At 47.2% G+C, this 16438-nt stretch overlaps 1 protein-coding gene across 3 annotated transcripts in view; it reads right to left on the reverse strand.

The window, feature by feature from the left end:
- The window catches only part of MYO1H (myosin IH), a 28924-nt gene extending 20793 nt beyond the window's left edge, over positions 1-8131 (reverse strand). The window contains exon 1 of one of the 3 annotated variants that reach the window (XM_064392891.1): positions 7897-8131. The gene's annotated coding sequence lies outside the window, so the exon portion shown is untranslated. Of the gene's footprint in view, positions 1-6676; positions 6835-7896 lie in introns of those variants that run through there. The other 2 variants (XM_064392892.1, XM_064392890.1) reach the window with 2 other exon arrangements.
- Between the last annotated feature and the right edge of the window lie 8307 nt (positions 8132-16438).

Raw genomic sequence — 16438 nt, forward strand, 5'->3', positions numbered from 1 at the left:
TTATGTTAATGACTAAATGACACTGCTCCCCACCAGCCAAAGTCCAGGAAAGAGTTCAGGAGTTATTTTGTGCCCAGATTTTCTCAGTGTTTTGCTGGTGCCGATAATTTTATGATGCCAGCATCCTTTAGCGCCCTGTCCCCTGCCATTTCTGGAATTTCACTGCAAGTTTTGTGCTTGAATAAGAGATGCCCCAGGATTCATCAGTGCACGTGAGCCCAGCAAGACACTGCTCTTTTAAAGGATTATTTCCCTTCCCTCATCACTCAGGAGCCAGGAGATTTCTTTCTCTCCTAAAGACACGAGCTTTATCAGAAAACCTCTCCCTCACTACAATGAAGGGTTTTGCTTTTCCCACAGGGATTTGTCTGTCAACAGGGAAACTGCAAGGAGCTCTGTGGGATCACAGCACAAATTCCTGAGCTCTGCAGCCCCTGAGAAAGAGCCAGACAGAGCAGGCCAGCTCCTTTGACAAAGTTTGTACCACTTTGAAGCAAGGTCTGTCAAGGAAACAACTTTTAAAACACAGAAAGAAACTTTGCAAAATTATTACTTATCTTCACCAGAGGATCAAAACTTCGTTTTTCAATTGATGCTGCATTGATGTGTTTTTGGTTTAATGCCATAGAACAGAAGAGATGAGGGTGCAGGGGGGAGGAGGATCATTATGAGGCCACAGCTATTTTGGAAGCACTGGAAAAGCCCAAACCATGCAGGTGAGAGCCTCAGGTGGGCACCAGCTCACCCCGTGGACCTTTGAAAGCTTCATAGCTCCCACCCACACAGGGAACTGCACCAAAAGGCCCAACCCAACAAATCCAGCTTTACTGGGACCACCAACAGCAAAAAAAATCTCCTCAAAGATCCTCCACAACCCAAACCATCCAGAGCTGCCGGATTTCCCTTCCACCACCCTGAAAATCTCGATTTTTGTGTCACACCTGAGTCCTGCTTTACCTCCACCCTCCCCTCACCTCCTTGTCCAGCCCTTGCTGCTTCCACAGAGTTCCCGGGGCTGGAATTGAGTCCCGCGGACACCAGGATCGTGTGTCGGGCTGTTTGCTGCTCCCTCCTTGGGCAGGGATGCGCCATCCTCCCTCTTTAATGAATTATCCAAGAGCTGTCAGCACCGAGCCCCGGGAGCTGCCGCAGCAGCTCCAGGAGCTTCTGCCTCTCACCAAACACCCACGGCTCACTCTGGGGGTGAACCCATGGGTTCTGACCTTCCTGATGGGCAATTTGGGCAAACCCGGGCACGAAATACATCCCATCACTCCTCAGCCCCTTCCACAACTCCAGGCTCGGCTCCCACTAGAGGTCACTGCAAAACCCAGTTTAAGTCGCAGTTTCCATGGATTTTCCTTCTTCTTTTTTTTTTTTCTTTTTCTTTTTTTTTTTTCATATGCAACAGGCAGTTTTCTCCACTCAAAAATTATTTTCCTCCTGGACACCAACTCCCACCTGGTGCCAGCTCTTTCCTGCCTCTGCCCAGCTGTCAAAGACAGCAACAACAGAGATTTCCCCAATCTCCAACAGGATAAAACCCATCCATTTGGGAAATGAGCAGCACCAAGCGACCTCTCCATTCTCCAGATGATCCTTCCATTAATTATGAGCTCTGTGTTTAAGGAGTTTCCCACCCAAGCCCCACCTCGCTGGATGAGGAGCTGCTAAAGGGACTCCTTTAGGCAGGATCAGGCTCTCCAGAAATGGGAGAGCCCTTCCTGGGCCACAGAACCCCTCGTGCCTCAGAGCATGAGCCAGGCAAAGGCATTTCTGACTTATCCTCAGCTAATAAATACTGGGGATGAACAAAACCGTTCAAAACTTAAAATGAAAAAAACCTCAAAAGGCACATTTTCACAGAGAAGTGGGAAAAGCACCTGTTTATCAGCCAGGTTGTTTAGACCCCTCTGTTTCCAAACAGAATCAGGTTTTGGTAACAGAAAGTTATTTTTTCCCATCCAGAGCACATTTCTGTTCTGATCTCTGCAAAGAACTTCTCCCTCTCTCTTCAACGCTTCAAGCCTTATCTAAGGCTGGACACAGAAATCCTAAAGCCCAGTTTGGCCTGTTTGTTCAGTTCTGTCTCCACCTGGCACCACAGAATCATGGAATATCCTGAGGTGGAAGGGACCATGGGGATCATCATCCACTTCTGACCCTGCACAGACATCCCAACAATCCCACCCTGTGCCCCCCTGGAAGTGGTATCCAAATTCTGGAGCTCTGGCAGCCTCAGGGCTGTGCCCATTCCTTGGGGAACCTGATCAGTGCCCAGCACTCTGGGGAAAGAACCTTTCCCTGATAACCAACCTAAACCCCACTGACACAGCTCCAGCATCCTGGAAACTTCTGTGACACCAAACTTTTCATTTTTGCCTGTTCTCTGCAGTTACAGCTCTGAGATAAAAGCATATAAAAATGGTGCCAGGGAATGTGCAATAAGTGAACATCCCTGTAGTCATCTGGTGCAAAAGAGACACGAGATAAAAAATAGACATGAGATTTAAAATAGACACAAGATTCAAAATGGACACAAGATTCAAAATGGACTCAAGATCTAATAGAGAGTGTGAGGATTGCCCATCACAGCTGAGCTCGGAGCAGCACTGCTAACACACATTCCCTCAGGAACGTGGGAGCTCTGTTTTGGAAATATTTCTTTACTGAGAGGCAGCAGCTCCCTGACCCATCCTGCTCCTGGGTCTGAGCATCGTGTGCTCCAGGAATTTGCTCATTAGGAGTCCCGGGCTGCAGGGATCACAACAAGGAACCCCTCAGCTCTGCTCCACCCTCGGCTCTCTGGAGGAATTGGCCCAAGGGGCCGTGACCAGGGAGAATGGAAAAGGAAGATGTTCTGCCAGAGGCACTTGGCAGGGTCAGCGGGGGAGCACGGCCACGTCCCGGCAGTGCTGGATCTTCCTCCGGCCGTGACCTCAGGGTCAGGACTCCAGCGCTCCGCAGGGATGCCCCGTGTCTGCTCCAGGAGCAGTCAGGACTCATCCCATTGTCCCCAAAGGAAATTCAGAGTGTCAGATCTTGGCAGCAGGACTTGGGGTGACACATCCCCACCCAGGAAGAACAGCCAGCCCAGGGCAGTGGGAATACTTTCCCCCTCCTGAGGAAACCTTGGTGTGGCTCCTGAGAATTCAGCGGCTCGGCTTAGCTCTCAGATAAATGAGAAGCCCATAAAAAAGGGATTAAAGCAGAGCAGATTCCACCACAGGACCAAGTTACGCTCGTCCCGTCACAGCAAAGCCAACAAAACAAGATGATTTTTAGATATTTCACCGAGACTTTTCACAGACCTCTGGAAACCTCATCCAGATTTCTAACAGAGCTGGAATGCTGGATGTGGACCATGCTTAGGAATGCAGCAGCCATGGAAAAGGGACATTTTGTGTGTGCAGGGAGGCACTTGCACTGTCTGGCACTACTGTACACGTTCCTCGAGGCAGGAGAATTCATAAATACAATTATACTGTGGAAAAAATTACACATTGTAACCTAATTTCTTTTCAAAAGAATACAGAATAAGAGGGTTTTAAGGTTAATCAACAGCCCAGGGAAACGCCAAGAGTTCTTAAGGCCTCTTGTCTGTCTCCAGGGCATGGTCTGCTATAGACTTGTTAAAGGGTGACTGTCTGTCTTTCTCAATAGAGGAGAGGTCGAGGTGAACCACTTCACTTTCATAAATCAAAAGAAAGAAAAAAAGTGAGAAAATCTCCCGAGTTCAAACATTTCTTTAAACCCCAAACTTTAAATACTAAATGGGCTTCATGGCTGCCATTTTGAAAAACATTAGTTTGCCAAAGGACCCTTTTGATTCCTATTGGAAAAGCGAGCGCTCACAGATAATCCATTGAGAATCCAAACCCCCACAAAAGGCTCCCTGAAACAATCGCGGCGCTGCTGAAGGACAACATTTTTGTGCCCAAAAGAAAACATTTTAACGCGCTACAATCCATGACACATATATTCCTCCATTTCCTTTCAGTAATTATTCATTAGAAAACATTTAACGTCACTGCGGATTTCACACTGGGCAGTCTGCACACAAAGGAGAAGAGTTGGCCCATTTAGAAGGGGCTGAGGCCGCCTTTTCTCATCCCAGGAGCTCCAAGGCGGAGGGGGCTGCCGGACACAAGGGGCCGGCTAAATTGTGCGGTTAACGGTCAAAGCCCCCCTGCCTACTTTGACACTCATTTAAAGATGACGGGGAACAATAGAGATTTGTTCTTAGCAACTCTTTCTTGTGCCACGGGGTCCCCGTTGGCCGCGCCGGGCGCTCCGAGGCCTGCGAGCGGGGCCTGGGCCCGGGCCCACCTGCCCCCGGCGCTCCCCACTTTAACACAACGAGACAGGTAAAGAATATCAGCGAAAAAGAGCCCCATTCACCACGTCAGCTTCAATAAAACAATGGCCTGTCAGGTTAATGCGAGCGGCTCGGGTTTTGGGTGGGTGCCAGCAAGCCCGGCCCAGGTTAGGAAAACGCTTCAGAATTCCCAGTTTGTGTCAGTGCTCCCAGGTTACAGCAGGCAGCCAAGCGTTCAGGCACCTGACTTAGAGCATAAAACATTTCTTTAGAGCTTTTTTTGCTTCATAGGAAGCCTTTTTGCTGTCTCAGCTTGTTTCACACACACAGAGATGCTGCCCAAAACTCCGGGCTCATCCCTGCAGCCCAGACACGCTGGATGAGCGAGGAAAGCAGCAGCAATTCCACCTCCCTTGGGAAATTTAGGACCAGGTAAAACCCAGCTCAAATCCTGTCAGGCCAGAGCACAGACACTGAAGTGCTCATTCTCTCAGTTGCTGGCTTTTAGATCTGAATTTCAGAGTTTTCTTCATGCTTGGATTTACTGACAAGAGACTGCTCCTTCATGAATCCTGAATCCTTATTAATTGCAGAACAGGATGGTTTATTAGAAAACAAATTTCTGATAAACTCCATAGCTAACCTCCTTATGCTCCAGAGCATTCCCCAGCTGACAGAGCACAGGATTTCCAGCCTGAAAAACTAAAATTCAGAGTTAAAAATCCTGGGAATGCAGCAAAGCAGATTGATTCAATATCTAGGAAAAAAAGGATGGTCCTGGAGTATCTGACAGTCCCTAAGGTACAGGGAGAGGAGTATTTGACCACAGTAAATTCATGTGTTCCAAGTTGAAGACACCTCCAGGGTGTTTACAAGCCTTCAAGACAGAACAGAGAACCAGAGGAAAACAGCCCCAAAATCACATTTATGGACACAGCAAGAAAGCCACTGATAAAGCAGGGATTGGGATCCCATCTCCCATAGGAATGCTCCAACCATCCCCAAAGACCAAACTCTTTGGGCACCAGGCAGCAGAAAGGAGCTGCCAGTGTGAGCCAGCATCAGAACTGAGAGCAGATGAGACAAATGACACCTGGAACAAAAAATCCCAGCCAAAACCAAGAGTACAACTCCAGTTCCCTCAGCAAAATCCAGTTTTTATCACTCCATAAGAGCCCCACCCCATAAGTCAAGGGCTGCTTCCATGACATCCACACACCAGGGACTTGCAGAGGCTGCAACACAAGGTCTGATTCAGGAACTGCAGCCAAGGTCACCCAAAGCTCTCTGTGATTTAGGAGAGGCCTTGCTCTGGCTCTGCTCTGTCAGGGTTGAGGGCACAGCAGTGCCAGGGCTGCAGTTTTGGGTGGGAGGAGCTGGAGGGGCAGCAAGGAGGCTGGAAGGGCTCATGGTCTGGCTGAGGATTTATTGGCAGGGCAGGATTTCAGCTGAGCCTGGAGACGCAGCCACGATGGGAGTAAAGAGCAAAACCCTCCTGCAAACTCCTCCAGAAAACATCTTCATCTGCCTTTCCCTGGACCCCTGGCACACAAAGCACTTTGGTACAAGCTTTTAAATCCAGGAGACAGGCACACAGACATTGTCAGAGGCCACATCAGTGTTTCACTCTGGGAACTGCCACCTGAAGCCACACAAGAGCCCCTGGTCCCCACCTGGGAGAGGGACACCAGACCAGACCTGCAGCTCCAACCAGCAAAGAGTCTCAGTAGAGTGTCTGTAAAGCAAATAATTTATCTTCTCTTCAAAAACATCCCTTTCCTACCCCTCAAGGTAGCTTGCAGTGCACCAGAACTATTTTTGAGAGTGGGAAGGGCCTGGTTGTTGGCTCTGTGATCATCCATCAATGATGGATCATCCATCAAGGATGGATCATCAAGGGAAGGGAAGGGAACACTCTGCCCTTGGCTTGTTACAGCCACAGGGACAGAGGAGGGGAATGAAGAGCCACAGTGACCCCCTCTGAGAGCATCCAGGTTGGTTCTAAGAAAAGAACCAAACCCAGCATTCCAAGTGTAGCAGGACCCACCCATCAGGGCAACCTAAGGGCAGCTCCTCTGGGTTTGGGTTTAAGGAAGCATCAAGATTCCTCAGGCAGTCACAGGTTCCCAGGCTCTGGTGGTGCCAGACCCTTTCTCCACTGAGCAGAAAAAAATCCTTTTTTTTCAGATAGGTGAAAGCTCCTTCCCTCTTCCTTTGGTCCCACCATTCTCTCCAGAATACCCCAAAACTTCTCCCTGTGTTCCTTGGAGAAGGACAACAACCACTGCTTCCAGTCAGGTTCCAGCTTGCCATTACCCAGAAATTCCCATAAAACCCAAGGAAGAGCTCTGAACTTACCCTTCTACATGGATACAAAAAGGCAGCTTAAGGCAAACCAAGAAGGAAAGAAGAAAAATTAATCTCCCACCACCACACCTTCTGAAGCACAAAATTACTCATTCCATGTGGGGTCAAGGGCAGGGCAGAACAGGTGGAGGCACAGGGCACTCAGCTGATTCCTAAATGGCTTCTGGATGGCTGACAGATCCTCTGAAACAGGGAAAACCTGGTAAAGTGGGTCAGAATAGCCACATTTGATTGGATTTAGGTGCATGCTTGAATCAGAAAGCAAAGTTTGCAAATTTTTTTTGCTATTCCTCATCTTGAAATTTAAATGTACCTAAAATTAACAAGTTTCTTTTAGAGTCTCATAGTTCTTTATCAATTATTTATTTTTTATATATATATACTTACTGCTAAATGTTATTTGAGGAAGTAGAAATGACTGCAGTGATTTAGTTGGAAGTGTTTTACCTATTAAAAATAATGCAGGAGTTCTTTGGAGGAAAGGGATGTGTCGCCTTTATGAGACTTCCCTGGAAGAATTCCTCACTGAAGACTATTTACAGGGAATGGAAATTTTCCTGGCAGTCAGACTGAGAATTTCCCTGCTGCTGGATGAAGAGCAAAGAGAGGATGAGGGAGGAAAGCAGGGAAGTGAGGAGAAAGGAGAAAGCAGATCCTGCAGCCAGTGCTCTGCCCACGTCCTGGCTCCACAGAGGAACAATTATCCCAGTAATTATCCCAAATTATCCCAGTAATGAATGTGCTCATCCTGTTTGCTGGAATTCTGCCTCGTGTCATTAATACAGTAAATAGCCAAACAGGGAGTCCCATCTGAGGGGGAAAAAGGCCCCTCCAAACCCAAGCCTTCCTAAGGAGGAATTATTCTTGAGCTTCCTGCAGCCGTGGGTGAAAAGAAATTCCCTCTTTCCTCCAACAGCTCCAAGCCTCAGTGGCAAAGTCCTTACCCCAGTGGATGGACCCTTCTGCTGCTGAATTTTGGATCATTGAGCAGGGGGATCCACCATCCCTACTCAGCCAGATCATGCACAGAGCAGCACAACATGCAGAGTAAAAATCCCATTTGTGCTGCAGCAAGGAAAACTCCAGGGATTTCCCAGCATTGTCCCACAGCCAGACACCCCCAGCAGCTCCGAGCTCAGCCCTCAGGACTTCAGCTCCCTGAGAGACCCCTTTGCCTCCCTCTCTGATGGGACCCACCAGAGCAAACCCACCTTTCACTCCGTGTTCTCACCAGACTTCAGATGTGGAAGGAATTCATTGTGGCTAATTAAAAATTAAATCCTCCCTTGCCTTCGGTCACTGTGTTTCTCTCTCTGCCTCAGCCTGTCACGCTCTGCCTCTGCCACCTTCTCTCTGGCAATAATTTCCTTCCTTCTCCTTGGCCTCTGCATCCAGCTCTGCCATCTGCCCTGAGGCACCCGGCTCCTGCTCTGCTCCCAGCTGACCACCTTGGCTGCAGCTCCTCTCCCAGTGCCTCGGAGTCACTCCTTCCTTCCCTCCAGCCCCCCCAGCTGCAGGGCTTCCCCTCCTCCTGCCTCTTTCCAGCCCAGGGAGCAGCTCCCTGGGAAGCTTTTCCAGCACACTCTGAGCTCCCAGCGCTGCTGCAGGACTGACCTTCCTGGGCTCCGTGTCCCACCACGCTTTTCCACGGGCACAGGAGGACAGGAGATGCCCAGGGAGCCTCTGAGCAGGTCTCACCACACCAATGCCCAATAAATAAACCAAGGATTAACCAGGTTATTTGCAGCAAGTGGAATGTTTGCTGAGGAGACCACAGGAATTTCAGCCTCGTCCAGTTCTTTCGGAGGCAGCTCTGGACAGAGAATGTCAAGGTTATGGATGTTTGTCCTGCAAAAGCCATGCCCAGGTTTTGTGAAGCAGACTGCAGAGCACCACACCAAAACTGTGACCTCTGTCCAAAGAACCCAGCTCCAGAACCTTGGGAGCATTTAGGAAAATTAAACTGCATTGTTTAAGAAATCAGCCTGCATCCATGTTAGTGGTGCAGTACTGCTGAATTTTCTCTGGAAGTTTTCCTAAAGTCTATGATGAGAGAAACTCGTCAGCAGAAACCAAGAAACCTGCACCTTAATTATAATTTGTTATAAACCTTCCCTTCTTGGAAAAAATAAAGAAGTAGTTGGATTGATCCTGGAGTTCCATCTGTCATCTCCTCTGTCAACTGTAATTTCATTACAATTCAAGTGAGATGTCATCCCAGTCCCAGGTTCCAAGATATTTCTGTCCTGAAGTCCAAAAATGCCATTAGCCAGCAGAGGAGGAAAGGGAGCCTTTAGGAGCACACAGGAATCAAGGAGAAAAGTTGTTCTTACCCCACGTTGTCCAGGATAAACTCAATTATATTTCTGCCCCAGGAAGTTTGGGAAATGAGCCCTGATATTTGTGACTGGATTGCATCAGTTGTAGGCTTTATAAAAGTATAATTTTCAGATCATTATCCCATCATTTAACCTATAGAAATGCACCACTCAAATACACAGTAACACAGATAACAGAAATCTTAAAATCCCCGAGTGATTGGGTTGGAAAGGACCTTAAAAAACCCTCCAGTTCCACCCCCCTGCAGGACATACCCCGTGGAATAAATCTCTCTGTTAATGCATCTCCCACTAGAGCCACGATAATTGAAGTTACCTGGGTGTCCATCCTGGCTGCTGTTACCAATTATTCCAGGGAAACCATTCACCAGGGGCTTTGAACCTGGGTAAGGTCCCTCAGAACTCTGGGCAGCCGGGCAGGGACGATGTCCTCACCCCAATTGAGCACCTTTAATAATTTACGGGGACCAGGGACTTGGGCCTATGGCACTTGCATCCACTTAGTGGCCACTTTTCCAAGATAAGAACTAGAAACTGTATCTTCCTCCAGATTAGGTTGCACCTGGGATCCTTGAGGAGTCGGGGTGAGCGTTCTGTGTTAATTACAAACTACCCGAATTAGGGAGGGCATTTTTTGGGTGTATTGAGCTGAGCCATCCCAGTTTGATGCCAGCATGGAGCAGGTGGTGGGTGCTCAGCTGCTCCTTCAGAGCCCACAGTGGCTGAGGCTGCAGGAGCTGCCTCGAGCTGGGAGCTTTAAGGCTTTAAGGTTAATAATGTATATCCCCTTGGTTATAGGATCTCCCTTCCCCAGGCTAAGACATGCTTAAAAATTAACAGTGCAGATATCCCACAAAGGAGGAGCAGGTGCTAAGACTCCACATGAATCTTTCATGTGATTCCAACCCACAGAGGCAATTTTAGCAGCTTCCCTGCATTGCTGCAGCCTTTGGGATCTCCCCACCTCACTGGGACAGAGCCCAGGGTGGGTACAGGTCACCCTGGAGGAATTGGAATAAAACTCTTGTGGGGGATGAGGGCCCCACTCTGACATGCAGATATTGAATTCTGCCTTTTTCCTCCCCGGGGTCCTGACGTGCTGTAACCAGATCTGGGGAGAGGCTGCTCCACCTGCACCTCGCAGCCTCACTCAGCATCAGCTGGTGAAAAACTACACCCCGAGCTCTCAGCCATTCCTACAGCTGCTTCAACAGGGAAAATATTCATTAGATTCCCTCAGGATTTATCCCATTCATTTCCTGGTGCCTCTGAGGCATGGGGATATTGCTGTGGGTGTTTGAACTCAGAAGAGAGAGCAGGGAGCACTTACAGGACTGAGCAGCACCAAAGCTTTAGGGTAAAAATCCCAGGGATGAGCTGGGAAATGATGTTAACACTGCCGAGCCACTCAGTTTAGATCCTGGGCACCTTCCAGGAAAAGGGAGAGGAAAATAGAGAAATTAATATAATATGAGATGGTGTGACACAGAGATGGAAAGCATATAAATGTGTCTTACTGACTTTGGGGCAGAAACATTGAGGTAAACTCATTAATTCATTTAGGGATGTGTTGGAGCAGAGCTGAGGGTGTCACTGAGAGTTGCAAGAAATGGAAAACGAAGGGTGCTCATGGCTACTTAGACTCCCCAGGTAGGATCAATTTATCCCTCCCCATCCCTTCTTTTGCTGACAGAAAATCCCAAAGAGATATTTCCATGCCATCAGTGCAAAGGGGATTATTCAGGGAATTGCTTTGCACAGAGTGGGAATTGCAGAATCATTTGGGTTGGGAAAGGCATCCAAGATTGAGTCCAACCTGATCCTGACCTTGTCCCCAGCCCAGAGCACTGGGTGCCACCTCCAGTCCTCCCTTGGACACCTCCAGGGATGGGGACTCCAAACCTCCCTGGCAGCCCCTTCCAGGGCCTGACCACCCTTTCCATGAGGAAAGCACAGAAAAACCAAACTAAAAGGAATTAAAAGAGAGACAGAAATGTTGTTCTTTGCTGACAAATGCAAAATGACAACTTCGTAGCTGGAGCCAGGGTGTTTTGATGGACACACGGAGCTCTTCAAACACTCCTTGCAACTCAGGCTTGAGACTGGAACCCAGAATCCTGCTTTCCTCCAGCAAAATCTTTTGTTTTTAACACATTCTTTCTCCAGCTGGTTGAGAGAAAACAAAACAAAGCAGACCCCAAAAAAAAAACCCCAAAAAACCAAAACCAAGAAAACAACATCCCAAAATCCACAGAGGGAGCAGGAGATAATTTGTTCCTGGTAAAATCCATGAAAACCACAACCTGCTCGTTTCTATGGACAGCTCATGGGATGGCTCCCAGGAAATCATTTCCCTGTGTCCTGTTCTCCCTTCCTTCAGTCCAGCACAGCCCCAGCTCCTGGCCTGCTGTCAGAGGGACATTTCAGCAGCTGGCAGTGGCTCCTTTGTGTGCAGAGATCACCTTCAGCGATTATTTATTGCAGGAGTTCAGATTCCTGCCTTCCTGTGACATGATGAATGACTTTTAAGTAACATAATATCTGGTTTCCTCCTCTTTCACACACCCATTTCATTGCCAGGTGTCTGCAGTGACCAGATCCAAAGGGATTGGTTGCAGTCAAAAGGGAAAGAGAAATCCTTTACCACGTGTCCAGCCTCCTCTTGTTCATATTTAATGGAATTCTTGCTTGGGTTAAAATGATTATCAATTATTCACCCTTGATCTCAGTCATTCCAAACATCCCAAGTAATAAATAGCACTTCTCTACTGCTGGTAAAAATTCCCAGTTTTTGTTTTCATTTTTTAAGCTCTTCTCCAGCAAGCTGGCCGGTGAATTATAGAATATAAATGTGCATATTAATTAAAGAATAAAGCAGGTTAGCAGGCCAGGAGTGTCAGGAGGCAGATCCAGCAGCTCAGGATCTGAGTGTCTCCCAGCACTGGGAACAAAGTCCTGTCCTTTCAAACCAGCCCTCAGACCTCTCTTTCAGCTTGTTTTAACATTTGAAAAGAGTATTTTTTGTCTGGCTAAATTAAATCCTCGACATCTTTTGTTTCTAACCCACATTTTTTCTCAAGCTGGTTGAGAGGAAACAAAAACAGAGCAGACAAAAAAAACCCAAAAAACACCCCAAAAGAGCACAGAGGGAACAGGAGATAATTTGATCCTGGTTAAATCCATGAAAACCACAACCTGCTCTCCACGAGCCTCTCCAAACCCTGCTGCACCTCTGGAACAGAGCAGCCACACATGAGGAAATTCTGCCATTGTAAGGTTGGAATGTGACATTTTTACTTTGCATTTAAAGCCCAGACAAGGTGGGGAACAATCACAGGTTGGACTGGATGGTCCGGGAGGTCTTTTCCACCCCCAGTGATTCTGGGATCAATCCAGCACAGCCATAATAATCCTTGAGCTCCATGTAGCACCAAGGTGGTGTTGCACAGGCCATCAAATCATGAATTTATCCCATTAAAAGTTCATATTCACGAGGCAAACGAGGAATCAGGGAAATATGAACTCCTCTTAATATGAACAAATCCTTCTCTGCACTTGAAATTGGGGTGGATTTCTCAGGATGAGGATTTAAAGTTTCTTCCTAACAGGAAAACTTCATGGAGCCAGCAATGCTGTGTAGCCAGAACTTATAGAAGTTAATTACTACAACAAATATAGGAGTAATATTTTTGTTAACTCAGCAACAGGAGGGGGGACACTGAAACCCTTTAGCTCAGATGTGAATTTCCCCAAAAACTGCTGTACAGAACAAGTACAGGCATAAAACCCAGCATCCAAAGCCCTCCAGTCTCCCTCACCACAATCTTCCACAAAAACACACCCCTAAAACTTCAGCTCCACATCCACAACGTGGCTGACCATTGAGGGGTGACAATCCTTCCCCTCCCTGGTGTGGCTGCAGGGAATATTCCCAGCAAAGCCTAAATGCTGATGTGCAAGAGGTGTAAAAATCCCAAATTTAGACCCATGGGATCATGGAAAGCTGTGATAAATCCCAAACACTGATTTACAGAGGCAAGGAAAACTGTGATAAATCCCAAATACTGATACACAGAGGCATGGAAAGCTGTGATAAATCCCAAATACTGATACACAGAGGCGTGGAAAGCTGTGATAAATCCCTTTCAGGCTCACTCCTCACACAGGTCACTAAACCTGGGCTGTATTTTTGGGAGTGTGCTGCTCACTGGCCACAAAGGCCTTTTCTCTCCAAGTTCAGTCAAAAGGACAAGAGCACAGGACAGAGCCCTGGGATCTCCTGGGATTCTAGGGTCACAGCAGGGACCTCCTGCAGGGCCAGGGAAGGAGGGGGATTCTTTCTGTTCAAAGCCAACAAAAACACCCAATGAGTGGAAAAGCTGGGCAGTTCATGCAGTTGGTGCTGGCTGGCTGGAATAGCATTTCCAGGCTGGCTGTGGGCATGGAAAATCATCCCCAGAGGTGCCATCACATCAACTCCCAAGTAAGTGGTTGGGCTGAAAAAAAAGCACAGTTTTGGTGCTGGTTTTGGAGCTATTTTTCTCTCCCAGCAGAAGTGATAGCCTCTGTGTGCAGCAAAAACAATGCCAGGAGAAAAGCTGGAGATCCAGCGTGGACAGGCAGCAAAGGGCTCATCCAGGAGCTTCTCCAGGCTGCAGGAATTCCCTGCTCCAGAGGCAGCAGGAGAAGGGAGGCACGACTGAGCTTGGGCTGGGAAGGGTGGCTGACACCAAGGAGAGCAGCTGGGAAGGAGCAGGGACTGGGCAAACACTGGGTAATCCTTGCTCATTTTCTCCAGGACAATCCCAGCCTCCAGGCCTGATGCCACAGAGTTTCCATGATTAAGTGTCTGTTAATTAAACACACAGTATGTAATTACTAATGCAAACTGCCCAAACCCCTAAGAAGAGTAGAGATGCCACTGTTCCAAACTGAAGGATTCTTGTCTTGGATTCCTCAAGACACTTTAGATGTGTTACTTCTCATGGCAGAAGTGCTGTAGTTTGTTTATTTGACCTTCAAGCAAAGCTGAAGAGGAAAGTACAGAAAATATAAATATATCAAAGGAAATGTTCTTTGAAACGAGTGCTTAACCTCACCTGTGCAAAGGAAAACCCAATATTTAATCAAAGCCTTCTGTAATTAGGAATTTTGGTTCCACGAGTAAGCCAAAGAGTTTTGTGAGGGATTAACTGCTTTGAGAACTCTGCCAAAATTAAAGCTTCAATAACAAATGACTTGGTCTTGCAGCTGACTCAAAGAAAGAGCACAGGGAATGATTTACCAACCTGATTTTCCACCACCACAAGGGTGAGACAACTCCTTCCTCAGCACGGACTGGAATGTTCCTTCCCTAAGAAAATCCAAGGCATGAATATTTACAATATTTACAGCAACGGGATGGTTCAATTCCATCTTCATCCAGAGGTGTCTTCACAGAAAAGCCCCACCTGATAGTGATAAAAATGTTGCTTTGTGGCAGAAAAAAGCTGTGAATGGAACAGTAAAAACGCCCATGTTGAGGTATTGAGAGGAATCTTCCCTTGAAATTCTGAATAAAACTTCCCACAGGAATTTGGGGAAAACCTTCAGCAGTTTCTCTGTTTGCCTGACACCCCTGCAAATCTGTTTAAAACTACCTGAACCATGTGAAGCTCTCACAGGCAGTCTGGGCTGATTAAAGAGTTTTTCATCACCACCCTGGGCCCACGTTTGGATTTTTGGTATAAAAGTGTAGAGAAAAGGTCCAACAGGTGCAGGGCCAGGTCAGGTTCTAATTAACAGGAGTGTCCTCACACCCCAGGCAGGTTTTACACAACACAGAGCTCAAAGCAGCAGCACTCTGCAAAAAAAGCAAAGCCTGCAAACAAACCCTGTTGTTCCATGAAACTTAAAATACAATTTGACTCTGTCATAGCCATGTAGATGAGCTATCTGCATTAAATTGTGTTTAATTTAACTCTAGAACTATAGGGCCCAATTAAAAATAATGAGGCCTGTCTCCAACTGTCAGGCTTAATTAGAGATAATGGGAAGTGATAGTTCCTGGAATAGATTCATTTTTGTCTGACAGACGAACTGGGGCAGGGGTCTTGGCAGGGGTCAGTGGAATAGACCTGCCAACAAAACACGGGTCAGTCAAGCTTAAGGAGTCTTAAGGAACCTGGTTATTAAATAAGGAAGTAGGAAGTAAATCAAATCCAAAAGCACATGAATAACCCCAACAGATTCTTTTTGTTGTTGTTGTTTTTCCTGTTACATCCCCATATATCGAAATTCATCTGAGCATTGGAGGGCCCATTCTGAAACCAAATAAAGGTTAAAGCTCTTTGGCAGGGCTGAAGGGGAACTCAAAAAAGAAGGGCCCAACTTCATATCCCAAGGAGTCCAGCAGGATCAATACTCTCCTGAGACAAAAACTGTAGCAAAAGCACTGAGCTTTTATCTATAAAAAACAACCATCAGCAATGATGATTTCAATGTAGAAAGAAACAAAGGTGTTGAAGTAAGAATATAATAAGAAACCAAGCGAGGTGTTCTGTGGCAAGTGGATTTGTAGAGAGTTTTTAGGGTTTGATAGAAAACCCTCTACAAATCCATTTTAGGGTTTGATAGAAAACCCTAAAAACTCTCTACAAATCCTTTTTAGGGTTTGATAGAAAACCCTAAAAAACTCTCTGCAAAGACATTTTAGGGTTTGGTAGAAAACCCTAAAACATCTCTACAAATCCATTTCCCACAGCGTTCTGTGTGATGAATTTATTGCTTTGGGCATCAAAAACTGGAAAAATTTGCCAACTTTTCCTTCCAAAAACGCAGCAGAGCAGTCAGAGCAGCTCAGAAGCGAAACCATTCACCCCTGAGGAAGCTCAAGCGGGTGACAACTCTTGGTCACCAGACAGTGGCTGTCATTTTGGATGAGTAATTGATGCTGAGTGGGGAGGGAGCCACAAGCCCAGGGCCGTGTGGGACATTCCGTGTGTGTCCACACTCCAGGCACTGCAGGAACAGGACCCTGTCCTTGTCCTTGTCCCAGCACTGCCTCTGGAGCTCGTGCTGGATAATCCTGATGCTCCCACCCAGCTTTTCCTTTTGTTTGTGTGGGAAGACACTTTTTAAATCTAGTGATATCTCTCTCCATGTCCAACGCCGCTCGCGCTCCGTGCCCGCGGCTCCTGGTCCCTGCTCCCCTCCCCCTGTGCAGCCCAGCCTGCAAAGTCATGCTTTGAATTTAAATCTCTGCTCTGGGGCTTCTGAGGAGGGAAAAACCAGCTCAGGGCCCGAGATTCTCCCCAGCTGTTCTGAAAGAAATGGGCAAATTTCTAATTAGAGATGTTGTTTCTCCTCATCCTTCCCTTCTTGCTCTCCAAGAATCCCAGGAGGGGACCCAGAATGACAAATGTGCCACTGCTGA

This window comes from Passer domesticus, chromosome 17 (genome assembly GCF_036417665.1).
Source record: "Passer domesticus isolate bPasDom1 chromosome 17, bPasDom1.hap1, whole genome shotgun sequence".
Lineage (NCBI taxonomy): Eukaryota > Metazoa > Chordata > Aves > Passeriformes > Passeridae > Passer > Passer domesticus.